The sequence below is a fragment of the Lynx rufus genome, unplaced genomic scaffold (genome assembly GCF_022079265.1).
Source record: "Lynx rufus isolate CCGP_SWC_20201006 ecotype Redwood Valley unplaced genomic scaffold, mLynRuf1.p SCAF_9, whole genome shotgun sequence".
In the NCBI taxonomy this organism is placed as follows: domain Eukaryota; kingdom Metazoa; phylum Chordata; class Mammalia; order Carnivora; family Felidae; genus Lynx; species Lynx rufus.
This window is the reverse complement of record NW_025814897.1, coordinates 416,192-443,704: the sequence shown is the minus strand read 5'-3', so window position 1 is coordinate 443,704 and position 27,513 is coordinate 416,192. Positions and strand designations below refer to the sequence as shown.

General features: G+C 42.8%; 1 long non-coding RNA gene across 4 annotated transcripts; it reads left to right on the top strand.

Annotated features, from left to right (window-relative positions):
* Positions 1-27,293, top strand: LOC124505380 (uncharacterized). Of its 4 annotated transcripts, XR_006960652.1 has the most exons (4): positions 1-1,407; positions 20,069-20,196; positions 21,284-21,440; positions 27,254-27,293. It is a non-coding gene; the product is annotated as an uncharacterized LOC124505380 (long non-coding RNA). The 4 variants fall into 4 exon arrangements; XR_006960649.1 differs by lacking the exon at positions 27,254-27,293 and having other exon boundaries at positions 21,284-21,870; XR_006960650.1 differs by lacking the exon at positions 27,254-27,293 and having other exon boundaries at positions 20,069-20,279; positions 21,284-21,870.
* Positions 27,294-27,513: the final 220 nt, after the last annotated feature.

Genomic DNA, 27,513 nt, shown 5'->3' with positions numbered 1-27,513 from the left:
AATTTCATACCAAAGGGCTCACCTACCGGAAGGAATTAAATTCTCCAGTGTGAGTTTGAGTGGCCTCCCATGGAGGTCTGTCTGCAAGAGCTGCCCTCTCCTCACCAGGTCTGCGGACTCCATCAGGCGTCTGTGACTACAGCGAAGCCAGCTGGCTGGGCCCTGCCTGCATTCCTGTCCCATTCCTGTCCAGCTCTGTGTATTTGTAGTCAGCCCTGTTGAGCATACTCCACTGTGCACATCAGAAAGAGATTGTCCAGGGCACGTCTCTGCCGTCTGGTCGTCTCTGCTCTGCCCTCCTGAAGTAAGTCCTTCGTTTTGTTTCTAGAACCTTGAGGCCTGTCACTTGACGTGAACCCCGGCGGCCACCCTTTGCAGGATAAAGCATTTCTACCCCAGTGGTTCTCTCACTCTGGCCGGCTCGCTCCTCCCTAAGTCTGCCTGTGTAGGATGGGATGAGAGAGCGTGGATGGGAGCACGCAGCCTCAGAAGACAGGTTTCCCGTGGCCGATACCTCCTGCACAATTACTCAGTTAATCAGCGTGCTAAGCCTCTACCCCCAGTGTTCCCAGTTGTGCGTGACAGCGTGGAGGAGACTTGAGAAGGACACTCACAGACCCAGACTCGGCAGGGTTTATGAGCTAGTTGAACAGATGAATGAACAAGTAGGTGAGAAGTAATTTGACCCAAGTTCCAGTCTGGCCTCTGTCACTAACTGTGTGAGTTGGAGGTTTAGAGAGATGAGGCATAAAAGTATAAAACGTATCCCTTTGGATTACTGTGAAGGCTAATTAAGGAGACGATGCCTGAAGACACACAGTAAAAACCTTCCCTCCTGTGAGCATTGAGTCAGTAAGCACCCAACCAAGTTCACAGATCGTTCTGAGTTTTGGGAACAGGGACAGCAATGCTCACAATTTGCCCCTGGTGGGAGGAACCCTGTGAAGACCACAGGGCAAGCGAGGCAGCACTTCGAGGCCCTATCATTCTCGGGCTGGAGGCAAGACGGAGGAGTCTGTGTTAGATTCAGGGTCACCCAGTGCAAGACGGAGCCACAGGGTCCACGGAGTAGGGGCTGGAGCCACAAAGAGGCTGCCGTTCCGGCTGGAGAAGGAAACCTTGCTACGGACAGAGGGAAAGAAACGCTCTGGTTTCTCCTTTGCACCTGCACTCCCAGTCTTCAAGGAATGCTGAGTCCGTCATCCTAATCCAGCCGAGGCCAGCTTACTTGGACCCTGGGCAGCGCAACTGGAAAGACTTGGGCTTCATCTCCCTGACCCTGCAGCTCTACACACACAGAAGGGCAAGGATGCCCGGCCTGGCACAAGCCCTCGCTGTGGATGTTTGCGTGGGGACAGGAACGCCCCTGCTGGGGCCTCAGAAGGTCTTGTGCGAGTCCTAGGGAGGGTAAGTCTAGGCTACTAGCCCCTGGTCACACTTAAGGAAACTTGATGGAAGGGGATGGGAAGTAGGGAGTCACTGTGGATTGCCGAACCAGAGCAACAGCGGGTAAAGTGCAGTATCTAAGTCAGGGCCTCAGAAGCCCTGGCTATGTTTAAAGCCAAATACGGTATGTAAAATTTAAATGGTGGCTGTTCTCTTTTATTCGAGAGAGAGAGAGAGAGAGAGCGAGCGAGCGAGCGCGCATGACTGATAGCAGGGGAGGAGTCCCAAGCAGGCCCTCTGCCCAGCGTGGAGCCTGACTCGGGGCTTGATGGGAGCTCTGTCTCACTACCTGGAGACCATGACCTGAGTCGAAATCCAGAGCCACTCAACCGACTGAGCCAGCAGGAGCCTCATGATGGCTGTGGTTAGCAGTCCTCCTGCTGTTCTGAGTAGTGAGAAAAGAAAACTGCTACTTTAAAACAAACTTTATTTTTCGAGCAGTCTTAGTTTTAAAAACCCATACTTTTGATGGGAATATGTATGAACGCAAAGGAGCCTCTGTCCAGGGTTTTCATGCTTTAGTAACAATTAAAATATACCTGATGTTACTCAAAGCTCAACTTTCTTTCTCAATGAATTTCCTTCGATGCCTGTGTGTGATAGAAGTCTGCGAATCTCCGCTGTACGAAGCAGAACCATCTACACGCCTCTCCCCTCCCAGCTAATTGGGGGTGGTGAGGTTCAGGCATCTCTTGAGTTTCTGTGACTCAACTATACCATCTCTCTTGCCTGACCACTGGCTCCTCTGGGACAGGACACCTAACTGACTCTCTGGTTTCAGGCCCAAGAACAATGCCTGGCACACGGCAGGGGCCCAAGGCACCATTGCCATTTTGCTGTCACTAATCAACTTCAGAGCGGTCTACCCCTGGGGCCACCAGACTGGACTGCTTCGGCCTCTTCAGTTTCTCCGACCAGCTATCTGGCTGAGACTCGAAGGGGGTCTTCTGACGCAGACGCTGTAGCCCTGGTGCTCTCTGGCCCGTGGCCCTGGCTCTCTCTGGCCTGTGCCCCTGGTGTTTACTGGCCCGTGGCCCTGGTGCTTTCTGGCCTGTGCCCCTGATGTTTTCCGCCCTGTGCCCCTGGTGCTCTCTTGCCCGTGCCCCTCGTGCTCTCTTGCCCGTGCCCCTCGTGCTCTCTGGCCCGTGCCCCTCATGCTCTCTGGCCTGTGCCCCTGGTGGTCTCTGGCCTGTGCCCCTTGTGCTCTCTGGCTTGTGCCCCTTTTGTTTTCTGGCCTTTGCCCCTGGTTCTCTCTGGCCCATGCTCCTGGTGCTCTGTGGCCTGTGCCCCTTGTGCTCTCTGGCTTATACCCATCGTGCTTTCTGGTCATGGCCCTGGGTGCTCTCTGGCCCATGACCTCATGTTCTCTGCCCAATGTCCCTGGTGTCCTCTGCCCTGTGCTCATGGTGCTCTTTGGCCTGTGTCCCTGGTGCTCTCTGGCCCATGTCCTCGTGTTCTCAGGCCCCTGCCCCTGGTGTTCTCTGGTCCTTGACATTGGTGCTCTCTGCCCTGTGCCCCTCATGTTCTCTGGCCCATGCCCCTTGTGTTCTCTGGCGTGTGCCCCTCCTGCTCTCTGGCTTGTGCCCCTGGTGTGGTCTGGCCCGTTCCCTGGTGCTCTCTGCCCTGTGCCCCTCGTGCTTTCTGTCCTGTGCCCCTGGTGCTCTCTGGTTTGTACCCATCGTGCTTTCTGCCCTGTGGCCCTGTGCTCGCTGGCCTGTGCCCCTAAAGTTATCTGGCCCATGCCCATCATGTTCTCTGCCCAGTGCCCCTCGTGTTCTCTGCCCTGTGCCCCTGGTGATCTTTGGCCTTTGCCCCTGGTGCTCCCTTGCCTGTGTTCCTGGTATTCTCTGCCCTGTGCCCCTGGTGTTCTCAGGCCCCTGCCCCTGGTGCTCTCTGGCCCGTGCCCTTGATGCTCTATGGCCTGGGCCCCTCAGGTTCTCTGGCCCGTGCCCCTGGTGCTCTCTGACCCGTGTCCCTGGTGCTCTCTGTCCTGTGCTTCTGGTGCTCTTTGGCCTGTGCCCCTGCTACTCTCTGCTCCGTGCTCCTCGTGTCCTCTGGCCTGTGCTTCTGGTAACCTCTGTCTTGTGGCCCTCATGTTCTCTGCCCTGTGCCCCTGGTGTTCTCTGTCCTGTGCCCCTGGTGTTCTCTGTCCTGTGCCCCTGGTGCTCTCTGGACTGTGCCCCTGGTGCTCTCTGGCCCGTGACCCTCATATTCTTTGGCCTTTTTCCCTGGTGCTCTTCCGTCCTGTGCCCTTGGTGCTCTCTGGCCTGTGTTCAGAACTTCACACACCACTTTTAGTCATATGAAGTCAGTTTCTCTGAACCTTTGCTTTCGCATTTTATTAAAAAAAAAATTTTGTTTAATGTTTATTTTTGAGACAGAGAGAGACAGAGCATGAATGGGGGAGGGTCAGGGAGAGAGGGAGACACAGAATCTGAAGCAGGCTTCAGGCTCTGGGCTGTCAGCACAGAGCCCGACGCGGGGCTCAAACCCACGGACCGTGAGATCATGACCTGAGCCAAAGTCGGACACTTAACCCACTGTGCCACCCAGGTGCCCCTGCTTTTGCATTTTATTTTATTTTTTTTTTAATTTTTTTAAATGTTTATTTATTTTTGAGACAGAGAGAGACAGAGCATGAACGGGGGAGGGGCAGAGAGAGAGGGAGACACAGAATCTGAAACAGGCTCCAGGCTCCGAGCCATCAGCCCAGAGCCCGACGCGGGGCTCGAACTCATGGACCGCGAGATCGTGACCTGAGCCGAAGTCGGCCGCTTAACCGACTGAGCCACCCAGGCGCCCCTGCTTTTGCATTTTAAAGTGAGTCCCCACAGTTACATTTGGAGCATGTTAAGTCTGATGAAAATTGTATAACTGAGAGCGGACAGCAATGATTATACAGCAGCTATGAGCATGGCACTGTTCGTCAAGCCCTCGTCTTCTCCAACCCCACTGGCTCTCTCTGGGGTTTCACTCAGGTCTGCTTTCCTCGTGGTGATTGGGAGGCTCCCTGAATTTTAATCTGCAGGCTTTTGGCTATGCAGGCTTAGCCAATCATACCATGACTACGTGTCTTCAATGATTCTTTCCTTTCATTTCTTTCCCGTGGCACAGAGACCCACTTGTGTAACTCTGAAACACACCTTGCATCCCATCCCTTCTTTCTAGTCCTCCCGCCGCCATGTTGGATCAGGCATTTGTTTCTTTATCTCTTCAAGGCCTGTATTTCTTTTTTTTTTTTTTTTCCAACGTTTATTTATTTTGGGGACAGAGAGAGACAGAGCATGAACGGGGGAGGGGCAGAGAGAGAGGGAGACACAGAATCGGAAACAGGCTCCAGGCTCTGAGCCATCAGCCCAGAGCCCGACGCGGGGCTCGAACTCACGGACCGCGAGATCGTGACCTGGCTGAAGTCGGACGCTTAACTGACTGCGCCACCCAGGCGCCCCAAGGCCTGTATTTCTGTTCTTCCATTTCTGCACGTGCCTGTTAGATTAATCTTCCTGAACCATTCATGCGCAACCTTCCTTTGGTCAGAATTATGGTTGCAAACTTTAGGATTTCAGAGAGAGTTTCCATGTAGCCTTAAAAAACAAATAAAATAAAAGCTAGAAACTATTTTTACTTTTAAACATTTTTACTCAATGATTCTGAGAATAGCAGGATAGACATCTTTTAGAATATAGGATATTACATCAATTTGATACTTTCATATAAAATTCATTATTTTTCTTATCTAACCTGGATCGTTAAAACTTTTACCATAGGTCGGTATTCGGAAATACTAAAATATACAAGTCCTTTAACAGGTGTTCAGAACTAAAGCCAATCTCCAAAACCAAGCCCCAGTGAGCAGTTGGGAAAGTTGGGGCACGGGGGTGGGAGGAAGGATACACTCTGCTGAACTAATCTCTTTGGTCTCCTCCTCCCTCCACACCCCCTTAAAACTAATGAAATGTCCTTGTGTCATTCACCCAATACTAGGAAGATTTTCTTCCTCTAATATATCTGATCACATACACCTGCCTTTCCCATCACATGGATTGGGGTAAAGAAATATGGAAAGGCCATGAGACCCAGATCCTGGGTTTTGGGCTCACACAGATCCATCAGAAACTTCAGGTCTACCGCTTAGCTGTCTGACAGGCATGTTTCTTAAACTATCAGAGTAAAAATGTCTAGTACATGTAGTTCCTGATTTATAACACTTGCTCAGTGATTGATAGCTCCTATATTATAACTTTATCTTAGGACATGAGAACAGGAATGAAAAAAGGTTAAAGTACTCTTTCAAAGTTGTAGGTGCTTGGTCATGAACAAAATAGAATTAAAGATTCTCCCCTTTCTCTCCTGTCATACTTACTTTGTCCTGTCATACATACTTACTGTAGCGCAGGGCAAAAGCTGTTGGCCCTCTCACCAATATGCAGAGAATGAGCTCCTGATCTTTCCTAATATCTGTGTTGGTTTTCAGTACAGCTCTGACTTGTTTATGGTACATGTCACATCCTTTCAGAGAAACAAAAATTAACCTAGAGTCTCCCCTTAGGTATTAAGTTCATATATGTGAGAAGGAAAACCAAGGCAGATGGGAGCAGGTAAATCTAGGAAATGAGGATCCTAGGATTAATGGGGGGATGTCTATAAATCCTCCAAGGGAGGCTCAAAGGAATTGGTTCTGCTTACGTGGGATAGTAAAGGTCACCCTTGCTTATTTTTGCTGCTTCAGGGAGAGAAGCAGCAGACTTAAATATGTTTAAGAGCTTAAAACAGAATGAAGTTGAGACTGTCTGGGTTATCTGACTGCTGGACTTTTTCAGTTACACTGGATTCTAAACAGAGTCTATCTGGGTGAAGTGTTCACAAGACACAGAGCCTTAAAGACTCTGTAGAAAACAAACGAAATTTAAGAGAGCTGATATACAAGGGTTATGTAAATATCACCTGTAAATGTCATATAACAAAGCACATCCTGAGCCCAACCACTTCTGAAAGTTAAACTGTCTTCCTGAAAAATCTGTGAATATGTGAACTTTTGGCACAAAAGCTAAGAAAGTGAATTTTGATACATTGAAACATGGCACAGAATTTCTATCTTAAATCCATATTTTAGAATGACGCAGCTTGATCTAATATTACTGGTCGAGTATACTGATTTGTCCAATGTCTAATTTGAGATATTTACATAATGGTATCATTCTTTAAATAAGTGTGTTTGTCCCATATATTATCAAAGTGCCTGATGGTGAAGATTGGACAGTGAGGGACATCTCAGTGGCTCATTTCCTCAGCAGCAGGAAAGCTGCCAAGTGTGAAAAACAAGTCCAAGGAGAAGGAGCTGGAGCAAAGGCCAAGAGTGATAATCACCTAGATCAGATGGAGAGCAAGCTGAGATGGTTCATGCCAAGCCCTTCATGTTCCTGGAGCTCTGGGTCCTTTGGATGAACAACAGGATCCTGGGTCAAACCAGGAGGCATGGAAGTGAGGGACCACAACCAGTGGGGTAACGCAGAGCTGTGAGCAGCTTAGAGCACTGCATCTGAGCAAGTGAGGGAGAAGCTGCCCCACGAAGCCAAGGGTGATGCAGGAAGCAGGATGGGACTGGGAAACATTTGTGATGTGCTCAGAGCTGCCCTGGGGCGCTCCCCCTGGTGGCCTGAGGGCACTACTGCAGCTTCTCTGGCACCTGTGGTCTGTCACTGGTAGGAGCGACCTCACCAACACCCATCCCTGTGAGCCAGTCAGGGACACCCTGAAATCTTTTCCATCTTGAATCAGACTGTGGATTATCACGCTGACATTTAGTTGTGAAGCGAATGAATAAGAAAAACCTAAGCTAGAGGACTACAAAATAGAAATGTAATAGCAAGTTTCTGAGAGAGTTCTACATTAGTCACAGGGAAACTTGAAGCTGTTGTCCAGTGGCTTAGACCATTCTTAAAGTGCCCATGTAATAGGAAGTAAAGTTTTTAAAAATACTTTTAAAAGTATTAGTTTAGCTATCAATTTCATCTTGCTCAAAGGGGTTTAGTGTGAAGGGTAGTAATGAGCTCTGGAAAACATTCGTAGCTTAGGTCACGCTGCTTTAGAGTTACAGGGGTCTTAGAAATGAAATAATCCAACATTTTCATTATTTTTGTGGAGAGAAAAAAGGCCCAGAAAGATGAAAGAGACTTAGTCAAACACAGAACACATTCATTTATTCCTAAGTATTTTTTTTTAATTTTTTTTTTCAACGTTTATTTATTTTTGGGACAGAGAGAGACAGAGCATGAACGGGGAGGGGCAGAGAGAGAGGGAGACACAGAATCGGAAACAGGCTCCAGGCTCTGAGCCATCAGCCCAGAGCCTGACGCGGGGCTCGAACTCCCGGACCACGAGATTGTGACCTGGCTGAAGTCGGACGCTTAACCGACTGCGCCACCCAGGCGCCCCTATTCCTAAGTATTTTTATGGTCTTCAATGTGCCAAGTGTGTGTATGGATGGTGACAAAAAGTCAGGACAAGAACTCAGGTCTCCTCTGCCCTAACCCAGTGGTCTTACTGCTAAACCATAAATGCTGACTGGACCATGAGTGCCCAAATCCTTCGGGTTACACCATCTCTTTCAGAGGAACAATGGTACCAAGTAGTTCTTTTATGCATAAAAAATCAAGCAATTGAAATCTGTCTCCCTGGCTACTGGACCAAGTCAAAGGAAATCTATACCACGTTGCCATAATGCAATATGAAATCTCCTGTCACTATCAACTTTGTTCTTTGCTAAGAACAGATCCTAGGAAAAGGTAGCTGGGTCACTCGGACTTTGTTGCTCAGTTCGGAGAATGCCAGGCCCATAATGACTCTCTGACAGATGGGCAATTCCCCGAGCTACTGCATCCCTGGTACCCTGCAATGAATCCAGGGTGAAAGAGACAATGCTGTGCAGCAGGGATTGAGGGCCACTGAAGACCTGCATAGCTGTGTCCGGTAGGAAAGTCTGCAAACCTAGGGGAATGTTACAGAGTGAGGTTGAAGGAGTAAAAAAAAGGTAGAGGAGGTAATGTAAGGTTTTGAGCCACAATAAGGATTTGGATTTTATTTTCCCAAAGAATAACAAGACCAATGTATGGTTTTAAAAGGTCTCTCAATAAAACCTAATGCAATATGTAACTGACAACTCAGCAGTGCATTTCTATAATAAGCAATTGTTATTGACTGCATGCAGAAAAGATGGAATTTCATTAAGTTCAAAAAGGAAAAATGTATTTCAAGTGACCAGATATTAGAGAGGCAAAGAGAGATTTTGGTATGTGTAATGGCCTCCTCCGGACTAGCAAATTCCTTTGCAATCCAGCCTCAGATTTGCTTAAGAATATACAAAGTTTCACCAGTGTGGCAGTGAGAATTTAGAAAAAACATTTTCAGAGGAAAGTAATAAAGCTGTGGCTGAAGTTCAAGTATTATCAAATAAGCTTAATTTATGACAAGCAATATTTATCTTCCATCTACAGCAGTCAATGGAGCCCCATTTAGCAAGGCGATAAGTCAAAGAAGGTGGAGAACAGAGAAGTTCGTACCACCTTTTGTGGTAAAAACTTGGCTGATCATCTTCTAAGGCTCCACTTAAGTTCCTTCTGATGGAAAAGACCTATGGTTAATAACTTGTGAGATTTATTTCCTTATTGTAGTGGTGAGAAAACAGACAGGTGGTCAGAGACCTAAATGTCTCACAATATTTGGGGTTTACTCAATTTCTACTTGAAACTTCAGGCAGACCTGACCTTCCAGAGAAGTTTTCTGGTTCCATTAAAGTAACATGGGAGGAGAAATTGGGAGAAAGTAAATTTATTTTTCCTGAGTAGATTCTGTTAATATTTTTATATACTGTGCATTCTTCCTTTTTGGTAGGATTACTGGTATATCAGTGACATCAGGACAGCACTGAGTGAATGCAAAGATGTGGGCAGGCATTAGCACACCTGAGTGGTTTCTAACTGATGAAGAGATCATATCCAGAGTGAGTGGAGTGAATTGGTCAGTGCCAGTTGGACTTGGAAGACAGTATCCAGTGGTATATCAAAAAGCAGCATTATTTCAAATGATTGAACCAGGATACGTAAATCACGGGAATCTACCCCCAAAACCAAAGAGCACACTGTATACACTATATGTTAGCCAACTTGACGAGAAGTTACATTAAAAAAATAAAAGGTCATATTTCTAGTTAAGAAAAAGGAACACATGAGTCAGTATTCCTATACATCCTCATGTTTTCAGGCTTTGTTTCCTTCTGGTCCATTTCCTGTATTGATACTAGAGTGCTATTTCTAATATAAGTTTTTTTATGTTTACTTATTTTGAGAGAGAGAGAGTATATACGAGCCAGGGAGGGGCAGAGAGAGAGAGGGAGAGAGAAAAGTCCCAAGCAGGCTCTGTGCGGTCAGGGCAGAGCCTGATGCAGGGCTCAAACTCACAAACTGTGAGATCTTGACCTGCACCGAAATCAAGAGTTGGACAATCATCTGATTGAGCCACCCAGGCGCCCCACCAGAGCGCTATTTCTAAAACCTAATTCTGTCACTTGTCTGCTTAAAACTTTCCAAAGACTCACCATCCACTTGAGGATAATGACTCAGCCTCTGGGCATGACTTGATCTTTCATATTTCTGCAGTCATATCTTTCCTGTCCCTGCCCTGTCTTATATCGTAGGGATGCGGAACTAGCTCCCTGACAATAACACTGTCTCTGATTTGGGGGGATTTGAACAGATGCTTTCTCTGCCTGAAACACCTCCCATGTCACTCTTCATCTAACTAATTCCAAATCACTCATTAAAATTCAACTTGGATAGTTATTCATCAAGGTTCATCTCTGAACTTTTCTTGCACTAGTAAAGATTGAAGAGGGTTAAGATTTCTTAGTAGTTACATAACTTCTAATGAGAATCTTTATTAAATGTATTAATTTTTGTCCTCATTAGGCATAGCAGAGTGCCTGATACCTAGATGGAACTTTCTAAATGTTTATTGAATGTTGGGGCGCCTGGGTGGCGCAGTCGGTTAAGCGTCCGACTTCAGCCAGGTCACGATCTCGCGGTCCGGGAGTTCGAGCCCCGCGTCAGGCTCTGGGCTGATGGCTCAGAGCCTGGAGCCTGTTTCCGATTCTGTGTCTCCCTCTCTCTCTGCCCCTCCCCGTTCATGCTCTGTCTCTCTCTGTCCCAAAAATAAATAAACGTTAAAAAAAAATTAAAAAAAAAATAAATGTTTATTGAATGCAAAGAGGGAAATATAGACAAAATTCAAATATTCAAACCCTCTGAGACAGCCACTTTTCAAATATTTTGAAAAGTTCTGGCTTACAAATATACAATACAAAATTAATGGAACCATAAGACATCCTTCTTAACAATTACAATACAGCCATATAATAGAATACTATCCAGCCATTAAATATGCTATTCTAAAAGAATATTTAAATCGCATGTGGGGATATTTACCACTTGTGGTTAGGTGAAAAAAAAGGATACAAACCCTATCTATAGACTATGCCATTTTTGTAAAAGAAAAGTATAAATGGAAAGGTAAAATTTTGTAAGAATATACATCAAATGTTGATTTTTTGGGGGGCGGTAGATTATGATTTTTATTTTTAGTGGTTTGTTTATATTTTTAAACACAAATATTTAGTCTGTGATATAAAAGAAAGAATACTATAGGAAACAAATTCTTGAGAAGACTTTCAGGAGGAAGGTTCTAGGGAGGCACTTGTGCGTTGGCTGGTGAACCAGCATAGAAGTGAATGTATGTCAGGACTGTACCATCCTCACACGGGGTGGAACATCCAGCTTAACAAGGGAATCGGGATGTGGTATGTGTGTTTGGTGGGAAGGGGCCACGGTAGTTTTTAACTTGTGTGCTTCATAATCTTTATGGCCCATGAGAAATACACAACAGAAGTTAAGGCTACCCAGGGGTTACCTTTTAGCCGTGAGAATGTTTTCTTTCTTCATGTTTGTCTCCAAGAGGAATTCCTCCTCCAGATTTCCATAGTGTGATTCCCAACCTCAATCACAGCAGCTGCTGTGGATCAGTAGGTCCACTCCCCAGGCAAAAACTCTGTTAAATGGTGTGGGGAACATAGCCACCTGTAGGGGTTTGTCCTACACTAAGGAAACATTATACAGGAATATCAGCATAGTAGTTTAGGAACCAGGGGTAGCTTTATCTCACACTCTCACTGAGTATCTTACAGGTGTCCTTGACAAACACAGATAAACACATGGAAATGTTTCCTCCTTTGCTTCTGGGCCAGGAAGATCTTGAGAATACAAGTCAATATTTTGTGGAAAACTGATTTTCCTAGTTTCTGAAAGACTACTAACTTTTTAGGAAAAGAAAATAAATGGAATCAGTCTTCATGGAGGAGGATATGAAGAAGAACGTGAGCAGGAGAGATTTTGAGCTTAGTATTCAAAGAGACTGGAATTTTCAGGAATATACTTTTCCCTGGGAAGTTAGATTTCCCTGGAAGTCAGGCCATCTCTTCTTTCTCCACTTCCTGCTTCGAATCTTGGCTTCAATCAGACTGAGCTCTCCAGAGGTCTGGGGACGCCCCTGCCACCTGCCCTAACTCCTAGTGGCCAGTCTCCTGATGCTATGATGTCTCCGCTGATGTCAGAGAAAGATGCAGTCCCTGCCCCAGGCATCCCCAGGCCATTCTGCTAACCCATCCCAGACGCCGTCACAGTGCATTTGTTTCTCCAGCAAAACAAAAACAGCCTGAGCTTCTTAGAATCGGTACCATATATGTGGTTCACCTCTGTGTCTCAGCATCTCTGACAGTGCTAGACATCAAGTGGAACTCAAAAAATTTTCTAAAAATAGGCTTTATCTTCTAGAATGGTTCTAGGTACACAGCACAATTGGTAGGTGTTGACAACGATTTCCCATGTGCCCATAGCCCCACATAGGCCTAGCCCCCCCACTGGCAGCGTCTCCCACCAGAGTGATACATTTGTTATAATCAATGAACCTACGTTGACAAATCGTTGTCACCCAGCGTCCATAGTGCACATGGAAGTTCACTCTTGATGCGCGCTCCATGGGTTTGGATAAACGTATAGTGACATGCATCCACCATTATCGTGTCGTTCAGAGTAGTTCCACTGCCCGAAAGATCCTCCGTTCTGCCTGCCCATTCCTCCCTCCTCCCTAACAACTGGCAACCAGTGATCTTTTTACTGTCTCCATAGTGTTGTCTTTTCCAGAGCACCGTATAGTTCGAAAGCACACAGTCTGTAGCCTTTTCAGATTGTCTTCCTTCACTTAGCAATGTGCATTTAAGTTTCCTCCATGGCTTTTCATGATAAAATTCTATCATCTGGATTTATTTATTCATTCACCTACCAAAGGATTTCTTGGTGGCTTCTACATTTCAGCAAGTGTGAATAAAGCTACCATAAACATGCATGTGCAGATTTTTGTGTGGAAGTCAGCATCCACTTTCTTTGGGTGAATAACAGGGAGAATGCTGGATCGTTTGGTAAGAGCATGTTTCATTTCGTAAAAAACCACAACTGTCTTCAAAGCAACTGCTGTTTTGCTTTTTACTCAGCAGTGAACAAGACGTACCTTGTTCCCTGTCGTCAGTGTTCTTTCTCTCTTCTGGCCATTCCGGTGGTGGTTGTAGTGGTACTTCTTTTATAATTTCCATTTCCTTGATCACATGATGTGGAGCTTCTTTTCAGGTGCTCATTTTCCATCCGTGTATCTCCTAGGTCACAGTGTCTACTAAGGTCTCAACTCATTATTTTCTTATTGGTAAGTTTTAAGAGTTCATTGTGTATTTTCTCAGATATGTCTTTTACAAATGTTTTCTCCCAGTCTGTGGCTTCTCAGTCTCTTGATAATGTCTTTTTTAGAGCTGAAAATTTTAATTTTCATTCAGTCCAGCTTATCAATTGTTTCTCTCATGGATTGTGACTTTGGTGTTATTATCTACAAAGCAATCACTAACTCTGAGGCCTTCTGTTTTTTCCCTGTGTGACTCTCTGTAAGTTTTATGATTTGCATTTTACATTTAGGTCTGTGATCCATTTTGAGTTCATTTTCATGAAGAGTGAAAGGTGTGTGTATAAATTCTTTTGCTGTTGTTGTTGTTGTTTGGTATGGGAATGTCTAGTTGACAAGCTTCTCTTTTCTCCTTTGTATTTTTTTCACCCCTTCATCAAAGATCAGTTAACTGGAACTGTACAGGTCTATTTCTAGGCTCTCTATTTTGTTTATTTTAGCATAATATAAAATTGTGGCATAAGTATATTATTTAACCTCCAAGTATTTGGGGAATTTCTAGCCATTGTTCTGTTACTGATTTCTAGTTTAATTATACTGTGGTCTGAGAGCAGACGTAAATAGTTTTAGAGCAATTAAGGTGTTTTGTGGCCCAATATGTTGTCTCTCCTTGGGTGTGTTCCACGTGAGCCTGAGGAAGATGTGTGTTCTGCTGTTGATGCATGAGGTCGTCTGCAGATGTCCACTACATCCAATTGCTGAGTTCCACCATCACGCCACTGCTGAATCCATTCATTTCTGATAGAGGGCTGCTGGACACGCCAGCTGTGCTCATGGGTTAGCTCTTCTTTCTAGTGGTTCTATCAAGTTTTTACCTCAAGTTCTCCAATGCTCTTCTGTTATGTTGAGGATTGTTATGTGTTCTTGGAGAATTGATTTCTTCATCATTATATAATGCCCTTATTTTTTTTATTGAAAGATTCTTTATTGTTTTTTATTTATTTTTTTGAGAGAGAGAGAGGGAGAGACAGAGAGCATACTGGGGAGGGGCAGAGAGAGAGGGAGACATAGACTCTGAAGCAGGCTCCAGGCTCTGAGCTGTCAGCACAGAGCCCGATGTGGGGCTCGAACTCACAAACTATGAGATCATGACGTGAGCCGAAGTCAAAGGCTTAACCGACTGAGCCACCCAGGCACCCCATGTAATGCCGTTCTTTGTTTCTGGTAGTTTGCCTTACTTTGAAATCTGCTCTGTCAAAGATCATCATGTCCTGCTTTCCCCTGATTAGTGTTAGCGTAATACATCTTTCTCCATCCTTTAAAATTTTTTTTTCAACATTTATTTATTTTTGGGACAGAGAGAGACAGAGCATGAACGGGGGAGGGGCAGAGAGAGAGGGAGACACAGAATCGGAAACAGGCTCCAGGCTCCGAGCCACCAGCCCAGAGCCCGACGCGGGGCTCGAACTCACGGACCGCAAGATCGTGACCTGGCTGAAGTCGGACGCTCAACCGACTGCGCCACCCAGGCGCCCCTCCATCCTTTTACTTTTAATGTAGATGTGTCTTTATATTCAAGGTAGGTTTCTTATAGAAGACATAACTGCATCTTGGTTTTGATCCACTCTGACAGTCTCTTTTAATTCATGCCTGTAGACCACTGATGTTCAAAGTGATTTTGTCTATAGTTGGATTAATATTCAACTGTAGACAATGCAAAATCCAGATTTTATTGTTTTTGTTTGTTGTCCTTACTCTTTGCTCCTGTTTTGTCTCCCACTGTTTTTCTGTCCTTTGTGGTTGTTGAGCAATTTATATGATTCTATTTTCTCACCTCTCTTAGCATATCAATTTTATTTCTTTAATTTTAATTTTAATTTTATTTAATTTTGGAAGAACACTTAATATGTGTCCTCTTCATAAATTGTTAATTACACAACATATTATTGCTGAGTTATACTTATTTTTTACCCTTTTTTTAGTGGTTGCCCTAGACCTTATAACACACATTTATAGTTAATAGAAGTCCACTTTTAAAGTGCACAACACCATGGGTAGTTGTGAGTACTTTATAGTAACAAAATAATCCCAATTTCCCCCTCTTGTCTCTGTATCATTGCTGTCACTCAATTTGCTCACGTTTATGTATATAAGCATGTATCTACACATGAGTGTACATGATCAAATACACTGTTGCTGTTATTATTTTAAAGAAACTGTTATCACTCAGATCCATTAAGAATAAGAAAAGGGGCGCCTGGGTGGCGCAGTCGGTTAAGCGTCCGACTTCAGCCAGGTCACGATCTCGCGGTCCGTGAGTTCGAGCCCCGCGTCAGGCTCTGGGCTGATGGCTCAGAGCCTGGAGCCTGTTTCCGATTCTGTGTCTCCCTCTCTCTCTGCCCCTCCCCCATTCATGCTCTGTCTCTCTCTGTCCCAAAAATAAATAAACGTTGAAAAAAAATTAAAAAAAAAAAAGAATAAGAAAAATAAAAGTTCTTATTTTACCTTTACTTACTCTTTCTCTAATGATCTTCCTTTCTCTGTAGATCCAAATTTCTGACCTATGTGTATCATTTTCTATTTCCCTAAAAACACTTCTTTTAACATTTCTTGCAAGGCAAGTCTACTAGCAACAAATTCACTCAATTCTCAGTTTCTGTTTGAGAAATTCTTTATTCTCCTTAACTTTTGAAGGATAATTTCACAGGGTACAAAATTCTAGGTTGGTGGTTTGGGAAAACACTTGATAGGTTAACTGGCTAACTTTCAACACAAGATTTCACTTTCCTCTTCTTGCTGGCAGGATACTGGAGAAGCTAGATATAATTCTTATCTTTGCTCCTCCACAGGCAAGGTGTTTTTCCCACTCTGGCTTCTTTCAGTATTTTTTACCTTGAATTTTCTGTAATTTGAAAATGAGATGCTTAGGTGTAGTTCTGGAGGCATTTATCTCATTTGGTGTTCTCTGAGATTTCTGGATCGGTGGTTTGGTATCTGACATTAATGTGGGGAAATTATGTGTCATTAATTTCTAAAGGTCTTCTTTTCCTTTGTCTCTTTCTTCTCCTTTTTGTATTCCCATTATGCTGAACTGCAGAATAATTCTTAGATATTCTGTTCTGATTTTTCCAGTTTGATTTTTTGTTTTGGAGGTTTCTGTTGGGATATTCTCAAGCAGAAAGTCCTTTCCCCAGCTGCTCCCAGGTTAGTGACAAACCCACCAAAGCCAGTCTTTATTTTTGTCATCATGATTTTGATCTCTAGCATTTCTTTTTGATTCTTTCTTAGAGTTTTCATCTCTCTTTTTACACTGCCATATGCTTTTGTATTCTGTCTACTTTCTCCATTAGTGCCCTTACTATATTAATCATGGCTCATAAATTCCTGGTCTCATAATTCCCAGATCCGTGCCATATCTGAGTCTCGTTCGGATGCTTGCTACATCTCTTCAAACTTTTGTTTTGCTTTTTGTCTTTTAACATATCTTGCAATTTTTTTTAACTGTTCGTTGGACATGTCCTAGGTAAATAGAACTGTTACAAATAGGCTTTCAGTAATGTGGGGCGGGGAGAAGCGTTCTATAGTCCTGTGGTTAGATCTGTCTTTCGGTGAGCCTTGACCTCTAGGCTGTGAACCTGACACAGTTTCTCAGTCTGCCCTTTGCCCCCTGGAGTGGAATGGGCAGCAGGAGCTAGAGCTGGGCATTTTCCTTCTGCCTGGTCACTTACAGTCTGGGAAAACACTGGCAGGTTAGCTCTGGCTAACTAGTTTCTCCTGAGGGCAGACCTTATGAAGAAGAACAGAATGCTCTGTGTTTTAAAATGGTCCTTTTTTCCCCTCCCACTGCAGAAAGTACTGGGAGATTTTCCTCTGATATTCACTGTGAGAATCCGGTGGAATTTCGGGAGGTAAAATTCATAAACAAGCCCCCCCCTTCACCCCCTCCCCACCTCAGTAATTGAGTCCCCTGGAGTTTTTATTCCCCATAATTATCCCTACTGTGTCTCCAGCAATTTATTTTATTTTATTTTATTTTATTTTATTTTATTATTTTATTTTATTTTTAATAAATTTTATTTTATTTTTTTTAAAATTTACATCCAAATTAGTTAGCATATTCTCCAGCAATTTATTAACTACAGTTCCTGTTTTCCTATCTCAGTACTGGATCCCAGGGAGGTTTCTGCCCTGTCCACTTGTGATTCTCTGGACGTTTGCCCTATAACCTCCCTGCCTTTATGAATCTAAGAAGAATAATTGATGTTTCAGTTTTCTCAGTTTTTTACTTGTTAGGCTGAAGTGATAACTTCCAACACTTTTATGTGTTGGACCAGAAACTGAGAGTCTCAATACATTAAAAAAAATGAGAACTGTCTGGATTTGGATTTGAGGGGATAATCAGAGATATACAGACAGATAAAATTAAAAATAATTTTTCCCAAGCTGAAAAAAAAAACAAAAATTTTTTTTGATCTAACTTAAAATTAACTCCTAGAGTTGACTTCCCTATTTCCACTGCCTATAGCAAAAAGAGAGGACCCACTGGAGGAAATGTGTTATAAAAATAAACTTTCTCTGTGACTGACAGAAACTGAGTTATCTTTGGAATGTAAAGCCTTTTCAAATGTATTTCAGGAATATCTTGGTATTATTCAGCTGGGAAAAAACACATTTTCTCTCTCCATAGTTCCCTCCAATTCCCAGGGGCCTTCTAGGGCAGAATCACAGACTAAAAATAGCTCAGACTAATTTAGGCTCACTTAGGCAAGCTATTTACTCTGTTGTACATAGTTTTTTTCCCCCTCTTCAAACATCTAGTCATTCCATTAAGGCTCTGAAAACATCTACGTGGTCTGAACAAGACTGCTGCACTTACTGAGTCACTTCCTTGAAAGTAATTCTCAGAATTCAGCTTTTGTTGAGCATCTATTATTTGTGTCTCCAGTTGTATTTTAATGCACACCGTTGTTATGTTAAAACCATCAATCCTTTATCATCTGCCTACTTACTAAACAACATATTCAATTATGCAAACACATTCTTAACATCTCAATATTTTGGTTCCAACTAAAGAAAATTAAATAATTTTACACATTTTTCCTGTCTTTAATTTCTGGTTTTATAGATCTCTCTATATTGTGCATTTGAGTCCGTATGGTTCTGTGTTTTTTATTTCACAAATATACATTTATTAGAGTGAAGATGCCTCTTTCATTTTCTTTCTGGCACACTATGATGATCATTAATTCTTCATCCGTGCTTAGATTTCTTACTCATTATTTTTTCTGAGTTGTTCCTTCAAATTCTCCAAAACATTTCTCTTCTTTCTAATTCCTCATATAGCTTTTTATGAAAATCCAGATTGTGATTCTCTCTCTGTGTGTGGGATAGCTGGAAAGATTAATGGCAAGTGTGTACTTTCCATGGTTAAGTACTTTCTGGTTAAAAACTCTCAATCACATCTTAAGTAACCATTCTATCTTCTAGTAACTTCTTACTTCATCAGCCTTATCCCAACACATATCAGGTTCTGGTGCATTATATTTTGCTAAATTGATGAATATTCAAGTGGTTGACTCCGTAAGATTCAAGGCATGCTTTTGAGGTGGCAGATAGCCCTCGAATACAAACCATATGCCGGTCACTATTCCAGGCACTAAAGATTCAGTGGTAAGATAGAAAAAGTCCCTGCACTCATGGATCTCATAATCCAGTCCGGAAGACAGCCAATTCCATGCTGTAAAGAAAACTGGGGAAATAGGTTAGAGAGATGTCTTGAATTTCTCTTTCACAGATGCACTATTTTAACTATTCAGGGAAGCCTTCCCTGATGAAATAACAATCCAGCAGAGATGGGGATGAAGGCAAGAAGTGGGCTGTGCAGATATCTGCAGGGGAGGGTTTCTCAAGGGCGAGGGAGCAGGAAGGACGAAGGCCCTGAGGCAGAAGCAGGTCTGTTAGGGGAGGAGGAGAGGAAGTGGGAAGCATTTGCAGCTCTGAGGGAATCACGTCTGCTAACACCCCGGCCAAAGGAAGTCTTCCTCAGGGTCAAAAGGTGAGGAAATCAACCACCTCTTCAGTGGGAGGCTCTGCAAAGTCACGTGGCAAACAGATGAGAAGCAGGTGAAAAATTGCACGGATCTTAGAAAATCTTTACCCACATCCAGAATTATTCACTTAGAATAAAAACCAAACACAGGAAATAAAGAGGCAAGTGATCTTTTGAGTTTTCTCCTTGAAATTATTAATGCAGTAAATAACGTGTTTGATTTTTAAATATTAAACCCCCTTTTATTCATAGGATAAAGTCAAGTTGGCTCACAATGTACATGATTTTTAGGCATTTGTGTTTTTGGCTCGCTCACATGTGTCTGGACTTCTGGAGATCTGTGAGTGCACAGCAATGAAGGAGATAGACCTGTAGTTTTCTGTCTTACATTATCCAGGTTGTTCTGATATTAAGACTAGGTTGGTCCTGTAAACATAATTGGAAAACGTACCCTCTTTTACTTTCTGTGAATGAGTTAGTTTAAGACTAGATTCATTGCTTCTCAATATGCTTGGTAGAATTTTCCAGTGGAGTCATTTGGCACCATTTTCTTTATGAGACAGTTTTAAATGCTGATTCAATTTTTTGTAATATAGGACTGGTAAGAGTTCCTATTTCTTCTTGTGTTAGTTTTGATAAGATGCCCTTTTCTAGGAATTTTTTCAGCTTTCACACAGGCATAACCTTGTTTATAATATTTTCCCATGATTCTTAATATCTGTAAGGTTGACACAGGGGAACCAAAGGGACCCCCTGAAAGACAAAGGTTTGTTAGTTTGTTTTTTCTTGCTCCTTCTCCAGGTTCTGTTTTTGCCAGGACCTGTACCGCCACTCTACACATGCCTCGAATGCAAACAGTGCATGTCCTCCTTGTGAGGGACAAGGAGTTAATGATTCTGTAGAAGACGGCACATCTAAAGAAAGACCAGGTGAGAATGACCAGACAAAGCCATCGCATGCGTATTCCAGACCGCCAGAGCTGGACAACTCAACACAAGACCCCCGGCTTCAGGTAGTAAGTGACTTAGGATGGATACCTGGACCTTGTCCTCGTTCTGACCGGGTCCCGGATGCCTGAGAGGACATGTGCGCCAGACTGTCATCAGTAAAAGTCCCAGATCCTGAGCGAAGATGAGACTCCTGCTCCTTTCCTTTCTGTGTCCCCTTGATGGTCCGCCTATACCTGCTCTCTTCTGTGTCTTCGACAAACACAGCTCTCACCTCCTGCTGGCTCATGTCTGATTTCCGTCCTGCATGCAGCCAGTCACCGTCTTGGCTGGTCCTGCAGGACCCCACCTCCTTGGGTCCTCAAACCATCCTGATGCTGCATCAAGATGTGCAGTGATATCTCCATTTGCAATTCTAGAAATTGCTTCCTTTTGCCTTTTCTCTTCTTTGTAAGTCTTACATTAGGTTTACCAATTTCATTAATTTAGAAAAACTGGATTTTTTAATTTTATATTTTTCATAATTGAATTTTATTCCTTTGTTTTCTGTTGTCATTATTTCTTTTCTTCTACATTCTTTGGGTTTACTTTGCTTTTGTTTTTATTACATCTTGAAATGGATGCCTTAGGTCACTAATTTTCACCACTCTGCTCATTACAACTTTTGGATTTAGAGATAAGTTCCATAAATTCTGCTTTAGTTTCATCCCTCAAATTGCAGAACGTATTTGCGTTTGTATGATAGGATGGGCTATTAATCTGGTATCAGCACAGTGAAGAGTTTTTTTTCACTCAGGTGTGAGTGTATGATGGGTTTCACTGACCCAGCTCCACTCAAGGAACCAGGCTCCTTCCGTCTTACAGTGACACCAAGCATCATGGACAGAGCCACTGTAGAAGAGACTTAATAGTAGGAGGGATTTGTGGCTAGGTCTACAGGTGGTATATATAGTTCCCACCTCTATTCCATTGGTTAGTGTTCGGGTTACTATTGCTGTGTAACTAAGCACCCCAAAACTTAGTAGCATGAAATAACCATTTTATTCCATTCACTAATTTTGTGCATCAGGTATTCCCGTAAGACTCGCTGGCTGGGAGTCACTTCAAGGCTAAGGGCTGAAATCGGGAATATCTTCACACATATGGCTGGTATTGGGACTTTTCACCAGAATACCTCCAGGGAGCCCTTCCCCATGGTCCGTTCTTCACAGCATGGAGGCCTCGAGGTATATGGACTTCTAACCGACTCACTTCAAATACATGTGACCCAGGAGAACTAAATGGACACAGTGAGGTCTCTTGTATCTTGCCTTAGAGCTTAGGTGTCATTTTAATGGCCAAGAGTGAGTTGTTAGAGTTGATCCCAATTGAAGGCAAGGGGACATAGATATCATCTATCAGTTGGAAGAGTGTCAATTAATGTGCAGAAATGTTCAGAACTCCTCATAGCTAGTTACGTGGCTCCAACATAACTCACAAATGTTTTCTTACGTGCTCAGAAAGAGGAAAATGAAACTGGGTTTGGTGAACATATTACAAGTAGATACAGCAGCATTTTTATCGTTTATTAAAAACCCTATTCTAATTTACATTTTTAAATTTATTTTTGAGGTGGGGGGAACGGCAGAGAGAGGGAGAGAGACTCCCAAGCAGGATCCATGCTGTCAGTGCAGAGCCCCACACGGGGCTCGAACTCACAAACTGTGAGATCATGACCTGAGTCAAAAGCAAGGGTCAGATGTGCAACCAACTGAGCCAGCCAGGCACCCCTCTAATTTTCATTATGAGTTTCTCTTTGCTATTTTAATATTCCAGGTGTGTTTATAAGGAGTGTCCTCTGTAGCTTGTCTAGCACAAACTTTTTTATGAATAACCAGATAACACATAGTCTAGACTTTGTGGACCACATCTGGTCTTTGCCACACATTTGTCCTTAATTTCATTTTTTCACAGCTCTTAAAATGTGAACGCCATTCTTGCATCACATTTCATTCACAAACAGGCTACCGACACAGTCTGGCTCAGTTTGCTTGTCCATCTGTAATGTGTTGTTATGTTTGATTACTAGGTCAAGTTTGCCAATCTATTCATATCTTTTACATCTTTCAGTAAAAAAGATTTCCCGTATCACATATGAAAAGAGACATGTTAAAATCTCTGAGATGGTGGATTTCTGTTTGTAGGTCTATTACTTTTTGTTATATGAGAAATTACATCAGTAATATGTCCATGGAAAAATGGCATTTATGCAAAAACACTAATGAGGACCCTATGTATTATTATGGGGAAAAAACCCTCTAATGCATTCATGTTAATGCCAAACCCTCAACCAATTTCCTAAAATGTTACTAAAACACAGCAAAGAACTTATTCATAAGTATCTGTAGTCTTTATAAACTAACATGTTAGGGTACAAAATGTTTGAAATATAACTTCCTCATCACCAGACACCTAATTTATTTGTTAACCAATATCTGCTTTGTATAAAGTAACATAATTTCTTTTAGCACCAAAAACATCTTACAACATTCCCTTTGTTGATGCTGAATGCTTTTCAAAACATGTACTTTAAGAGCACAAAAAGAATGTCATAGATCAGTATCTCTTGTGAACATTGGTGCAAATCCTAAATAAAATACTAGAGAGCAAAATCATACACCATATTTAGGAAGTAATATATAATGATCAATTGGGATTTATTCTGGTACTGCAAAATGGTCCAATAGTAAGATATCCATTCATGTAATGGACCATATTAATAAATCTAAGAAGAAAAATCATATAATTATTTCCATAGTTGCTTAGAAAGCCTTTTTAAAAAAAAATTGAAAATTTCCAGAAAACAGGAATTGATGGATATTTTCTTACACACACACACACACACTTCACACGCTTGTTTTTTTTTTTTCTAACACACTTGTTTTTTTTTTAATGTTTATTTTTGAGAGACAGAGAGAGAGAGAGAGACAGAGAGCATGGGGGAGGGGCAGAGAGAAAGAGAGAAAGAGAGACAGAATCTGAAACAGGCTTTAGGCTCTGAGCTGTCAGCACAGAGTCTGACACGGGGCTTGAACCTATGAACTGTGAGATCATGACCTGAGCCAAAGTCAGATGCTTAACCACTTAACCAACTGAGCCACCCAGGTGTTCCCCCCTCCACTTGTATGTAGTTAAATACCTGCATATATTTAGTCTACTATTTTAAAGTGCACTGGTCTCATTAACCAATGGGATTAGGCAACAGGAAATAGCTAGAGTCATAGGAATTTGAAAAAAAAATAGAAAAGCTATCTCTAGTTCAAATGATATAATGGTATTGTTAGAAAATTCTAAATCATGTGTGATAAACTAAAACAATAAACGAGTTCAGGAAGGTATCCAGATGTAAAATGAACACAGAAATTAATGGATTTCTTGTCAACAAAATAACTGTTTAGATAATATAATGGAACATTAACCATATCTAAAATAGGGGGATAAAAATTTTTAAACCTAGGAATGTTCTTCACAAGAAGGAAAGTAACTTTAGAACAATTCTGTAAAACATAAGTAGACCTGAGCAAATAAAAAAGACATCCCTTGTATTTGGATATGATAACTCTGAATCACAAATATGTCAGGTTTGCTTGTATTAATTTATAAGTTTAATGTGAACTCAGTAAAAATGCCAGAAAGTGTTATTTTTTGTTTGTTTGTTTGTTTGGATTTTTTTTTTTTTTTGGAGTTAGAAAAATTGATACCAAAGTTCATGTGGAAAAATAAGCATACAGGAATAGCTAGGGAAATAGAGAAGGGGAAGGCTAAGAAAGGTCGTATCTAAAATCCCTGGGACAGGGGCGAAGTTTTTAACAAATGCTGCTGGGGTGAGTGGATAGCCATGTGGAAGAAGAGAGGAGTGAATCCGTCTGTCACCCCTTACGACAGCACAAACTCTAAAACGGAGCAGATACACAGATATAAAGATCAAATCATACACAAGCTAAGAAGGGTTAACTTTCCCTGTGCCCACGCAATCCAACTATGACTCAAAATCCAGATTTGATAAGATTTTAAAAAGCGGCACCACTGTCTTCTGGCCCTCGAGGGAGGAATCATGGGTTAATTGAACTGTTTTTTCCCTATGAATAATGGGTTATTTTCCACTGGCTTCCTTCAGGATCATCTGTCTTTGGTTTTTAGCAGTTCAACTACAATGTGCCTACTTCTATATCACAAATTAAATTTCTGTAAGCCTCAGGGCGTCTGGGTGGCTCAGCTGGGTGCACGTCTGACTGTGGTTCAGGTCATGATCTTGTGGTTTGTGAGTTCGAGGGGCAGCCCCTCGTTGGGCTCTGCACTGACAGTTCAGAGCCGGGAGCCTGCTTCGGATTTTGTGTCTCCCTCTCTCTCTCTGCCCCTCTCCTGCTCGCTCACTGTCTCTGTCTCTGTCTCTGTGTCTGTCTCTGTCTCTGTCTCTCAAAAATAAACAAACATTAAAAACATTTTTTTTTTCGTTCTGTAACAACTATTAACTCTGGACAAGATACAAAAAACACACAAAGGCACTGAGAGTGAATGAATAATTTAGTCAGGATTTCTTGAGAGAAAACTTGGAAGAAGAGGCCCACATGGAGTAAGTTTTTCCCTTTTATAGCTTTTATTTGGGGACAGGCCAAGCAGCCACCAAGGACGGGGGGTAAACCCCGGCATCTAGAGTGCTCACAGCCTGTGCAACAGAGCCCAGAATTCAGGGCAGTTTCAGCAGCTGGGAAGTGGAGGGAGATTCCTGAACGGGGAGCCAGGGTGGGGTGATTCCCAAGTTCTGTGAGTAAACTCTGACCAAGTCTTTGCTGACCCTGTGCTGTGCACATAAGGACCAGACACAAAGGGTTAAGTAAATGTGGAAGAACCGAACTGAGATTTGAACTGCCAAACAGGAGAAACAGCCTGCAATTTAATTTCAGTCAAATAAATTGCTTTCGAGGCAAAAAATATCAGACTTTTCTAGTCTGCAAAACATAATATTCCAGAGTTTTCCCAGGATACAATCCAAAATTCATTAACATGTAAACCATTACTTATTAGCAGTAATGGTCCAGATGTTGGGGTGAGCAAGCCAGGGATTCAAAGGGGCCGCTCCAGCTCCACACGGAGTGAGGGGAGATGTTGGTAGACTTGCGCTGGGGGTGATACAGCATCTGAAATTTGAGAGTCGCTGCATGGCTTTCACAGAGGAATTCAGATGACAGAGGAAAAGAATAGAGAATATCTAATCTGAAGAAGAAGAAACAAGACCGAAAGAAAATAAGCAGAGCTTTAGGAGTCGCTGGGACGATATTGAGTAGAATAACTTATCTGCATCTGGAGTCAAGGAAGGAGAGGGGAGGATGGCTCAAAAAAGGTATTTGAACACATAATCTCCCAAATTTTATCCAAGTACACTGAGGCACTGTGTGTGTGTGTGTGTGTGTGTGTGTGGTATTCCTAGCCGGTAAGTAGTACTTCAATCTAATGATGAAGAAATGCCAGACAAACCCAAACCGAGGGACACTCCACAGAAATAAATGACCTATGCCTTCGAAATGCCAATGCCATGGAGAAGACAAGCTGAGAAACTGTCCCAGATCGAAGGACACTGAACAGACGTGCCACATAAATGCAGCGTGTGTGCCTGCCCGGGATCCTGGACCAAACGAAACTGCCAAAAAGGACATTCTCAGAATGATTTGCAAAATCAGATTGAGATCAGAAGATTGACAAGGGAATGATATAATATTAAAATTTCTGGTCATGATAGCTGTATCTGAATATCCTTGTTCTTAGGAAATTCACATTGAGATATTTTGGGGCATAAGGGTATGAAATCTTCAATCTCCAGTGGGTGAGAAAAAATGTAATGGGATTGTAGAGCGATGATGATGTACCAAATCTGGAATATAAATAAAAATGTAATAATTGGTGGATATAGGTAAAAGATAAATGTGAGTTCTTTCCACTTTTTAGAAACTTTTCTATAACTTTTTATTTGAAATTATTTAAAAATTAAAACTTCAAAAGAGATGAGAAATCAAACCATACCTATCACAGCAAAACCAAATCCTGTCACAATAAACGTCCCTACTTCTCAAAAAAAATCTACTTGTGATTTTTGACAATGTCCCACCAATGGTATGTGAAATTGTATCGGTATACATAACACATAATTTTGTTAAAGATGCGGTGTTCACTCTAAGGAGGGCTCACAAATACAAACGTCCCTAGCAAGTGCTGGCTGCCATTGGCTGTGTCCCAGTCCCACAAGGGAAGAGGCTGAGCTGTGAAGAGTATCAGAAAGTGTGCGGATGTAACGAGAGCCCACAGTCCTCGGGTTTAGAGATTCCTCGGCAGTGAAGAGGCTGCTGCTTCTCATTCCCCAACGGGGAACCGTGACGTTGTGACATTACTGAACCCACGGAGACGTATAACTGTGTCGTATACAATCACGGGTCAAAGCCCAGGTGTGTAAATCCCTGATGGATTTGGGGGGGCAGGAGTGAGGGGTGAGGGGCTCCTCAACCGAAGCCTGAGGACTGCAGGGCTGTGCTCTCGGGAGGAGAGCGAGGAAGGAAGGGCGCCGGAGACAATGGAATGAAATGAGGCCGAAATAAGAAACGCAGCCCCCAAAAACATGTGTGTGATTACTGGCCCGTGAAGCTGATCGGAATCAAATGGGAAGACATTTTCTGAATTTGGAGAGGCGAGTTCTGCCAAAGGACCCATGAGCCACAGTAATGCTGGGCCTTTCAACCCCGTCCTCTTCGCACGCCCTCCAGGGACACAGTGGTTTGGGTGGGTGGCCTTAGCACAATTCTCATTATATATATTACATTTAATACACCCAGATGTAAATCTTTGCTTTTATTAGTCAGTTCTTTTGGCGAATCCTTAGAATGGCATTCTCCACCTGAAGATTAAACATTAAAAAAGAAGTTCACCTGAATCTAGAGGTTTTACGGTTTTTAAAATCTAATGCATCCCATTATTTATATTCTTTTTTTTAATTCTATTTATTTACTTACAGAGAGAGCAAGCACGAGCAGGGGAGGAGCAGAGAGAGGCGGGGAGAGAGAGAATCCCAAGCAGGCTCTGCGCTGTTAGCACAGAGTCTGACGTGGGGCTTGAAATCATCAACTGCGAGGTCGTGACCTGACCCGAGATCAAGACTTGGACGCTCAACAAGTGAGTCTCCCAGGCACCCCTGGATCCCATTTCTTTTACGGCAGAGATGGAGACAGAAATTTCCTTAATTCAATATGGATTCATTTCCCCCAGTGAGTTAAG